Source organism: Empidonax traillii, unplaced genomic scaffold (assembly GCF_003031625.1).
Source record: "Empidonax traillii isolate 1590-97213 ecotype Southwest subspecies unplaced genomic scaffold, ASM303162v1 scaffold1584:size114125, whole genome shotgun sequence".
In the NCBI taxonomy this organism is placed as follows: Eukaryota; Metazoa; Chordata; class Aves; order Passeriformes; family Tyrannidae; genus Empidonax; species Empidonax traillii.
In genome coordinates, this window is record NW_020956777.1 from 3,262 (window position 1) to 6,157 (window position 2,896).

Below are 2,896 nucleotides of genomic sequence, written 5' to 3' on the forward strand. Positions count from 1 at the left end.
AGGCAATCCATCTACGTCCTGAGGACCTCGCTGCCACCGTCCAAGCGTGCTTGGCCCCGGCAGATGAACCTCAGGATTAAAGGGTGGGCTCAGTTCCGTGCACACTGTGTCTCACCTAAAAAATCCAATGCGCAGGCTGGAAGGTGGAAAGACCTTCCCCGGTTCTTCGTTCGCGAAGAGACTGGCCATCATCATGGTAATGCAGGTGGCACAGCCAACCTGAGTGTATTAAGGGTAGATATCACAAGGTCAGAAGTGCCAGTTGTACTAATTAGTACAATCCTGACTAAGAACAGCTACAAGACTTTCTTTTTAATGAGCACAAGGATTATGGGAATTTGGATAGAACAATAATCTATTTTTATATGGTATTTTGTAAGCTCACAAGGTGAATCAGGAATAAGCTGCATAGTAAGACAGGCCAGAGCTGTAGCTAAGTTATCAAAACTGCAGGAAAAAGAAGTTCCTCACTTACAGCACTGCATGGAACTCTCCAGGTTATGGCAGTAACCCTTGCTTGGTATTGAAGGTATGTGTGAGACATACGGTGACAAGGTAATGTACAAGTGTGGAATCCACCTAGGAAATTAGTATGACAAGACTTTTTATTTCTTTTTTTTTAACACTTCAGTGTTTACAAGGCAGGAGGGAAACAAAATATATTTTGCTAATGGTTAATTATACTTATTTCTTCTAATTGCTGCATCATTTTCTATTGAAGGTTAAGAAAGCTAAAACTCTTAAAAAGTAACAGCAAAAAGGAGCTGTATTAAAATGCAGCTTTTGAACAAATCAGTCTTTCTCTATGTTACAATCTGACAAATGGGGTTTAAGCTTAATGTTTTAACTTCATCAGGGATTCTTTGAAGACATTTTGTGGTTGTAAGGAATGAGATTCCCTGCCTGTAAGTTGGTCAATTAGTTGTCATTACTGTCTGTGGCACTGGATTAGAGAATGCCCCAAGGCAGCACCACCATGTAGCAGTTTCACAGGCTACAGGCTGAAAGTGAACCAGAACAAACTCCAGCAATAAGGCTCCTTTGCCTAAACCTGACAACTGAATAAGCTACAACTGAGAATCCACTTCTGGTTTTGTAATGTGTCCTGTCATGATTAGGCTTGCATTGATTTTTAATTGTGATTTGTATAAAAATAATTAAAAATTAAATAATTTTAAAGTATTGAGCCTTTGTGAAGGGACTAAATGTTGTTAATCTAAAATGCTTTATTGAGCACCCCAGTCTTTCAGAATCAGGATACAGGATAGTACATAGACTTTCTTCCTAGAATGCATGGGGTATTTCAATTTTTTAAAAAGGGAAAATGTAAACAAACCCTCGCCATGTTTCTTTGAAATGGGAACCTATGTTTTTAGGTCACTGCTGTCAGTATATGCCTCGAAGGTGAAGCTGAGTGTCAGTTCCTCCAGGCCTGGTCCCGTGATGATGTTACTTAGGGCTAAATTAATGAGGTACTTGCAGGAGCCTTGGGCAGGTGTTTCCATAAGGAGTGGGAGTGGACTTACGTGCTTATGTAAAATATATGTTCTCTGTATGGAAAAGCTCCACACTGAGATTTGCTTACTCTCTTTCCTGCCTCGTGTGCTGACTGCTGGTAATTAAATCAAACATCAAAGATGGTGTCTCCTCTTTGCCAGGAAGACATTTGCATTGCTGAAAAGCTGGAGGCAGACAAAAGCAAATCAGTGGGAAAGTCACAACAACTTTTTACATCCTGAGAGATGGGAAAGGGGACATACAGCTTATAAAGGATCATTAAATCACATTCAGAAAGGGATGGGGATAGAAAGCCAGCTTGTTTCTTCCACCTGGGGTCTCTCTGTAAATACCACCTAGCCTGGAACTTGCAACCCACACCAGGTTAAGTGGGTAGGCCCAGCATCTACAGTTTGTCAGCTTAATACCTGCCTTTGAAAGTTTCCAGGATTTGGTTCAGAAAAGTAAAGTGTGACTGTTTCTCCTGTCCTTATAAACCTTTATAAATTTTTCCACATTTCACACCTTTTATCACTGTTTTTATCTCTACCTGAACAAAGTCACATATATTTTTAGGATGACTGGATCTCATGAGGGCACCCTCTCCTTGGGTAGGTGAGTCAAAAAACTGGTACACTCTGGTAGGTGTCTGTAATCCAGTACATTTTCTGGGGAGATGAAAAGATAATGAAGTGCTCCCCACTATGCTACATGAGCTGGTGGCATCATTTGCAAAACAAACATTGGTGTGGACAAAATATTTTCTGGTGATTAATCTTAGTTGGAAAACTAGGGTGAGTCCTGGTGTCCTGTAGGGATTTATAATCACAGTTGATTATTTAACCTTTTTTAGATATTACTGTTTCAGATAAGACATAGACCAGAATTTTTCCTATGTCAGAATGTGACATTGATGTCAGCAAAAGTTAACTTGAGTCTGATTTAAACTGTGCTGTTTCTAGTCAATTAAATCCCCATGGTACTGAAAACTGGATGATTTAACTTTTGGATTGCTATTTCATGCCCAGGATCCTGTTTTAGGTTGAAAACAAGAAGTTTAAGAGCATGTGGAAAAAACTGAAGTTTAATGTAAAGGATAAAATTATTGTTTCAGCTGTGCATAAGGCTTTAGGCTGCTCACTGGCTATTGTTTATTCTTTGCAGTCCAAAGAGTCGCCACAAACGTAATTGCACAGGCCATCCTGTCTTAACTTTGGGCAAAGCCCACCGTTTCCTTAAGATGATAAATCTCTGCTAAACACATCCCAAATGCAAAATCCTTCTGGAAATTATCTCCCACAGCTAGAGAGATAGGTGCTATTTCTCTCTTAATTTTCATTTCAAGGTTGGAGAACATTCCTTAAAGGGCATCCTGTAGCCACCAGCTGCACCTGGATTG

General features: G+C 40.0%; 1 long non-coding RNA gene across 1 annotated transcript in view; it reads right to left on the reverse strand.

Moving 5' to 3' along the window:
• Window positions 1-1,602: 1,602 nt before the first annotated feature.
• LOC114070504 overlaps window positions 1,603-2,896 on the reverse strand; it is a 26,276-nt gene continuing 24,982 nt past the window's right edge. Inside the window, exon 3 of the long non-coding RNA XR_003573930.1 lies at window positions 1,603-1,682. This is a non-coding gene — a long non-coding RNA (uncharacterized LOC114070504). The remainder of the gene's footprint in view (window positions 1,683-2,896) is intronic.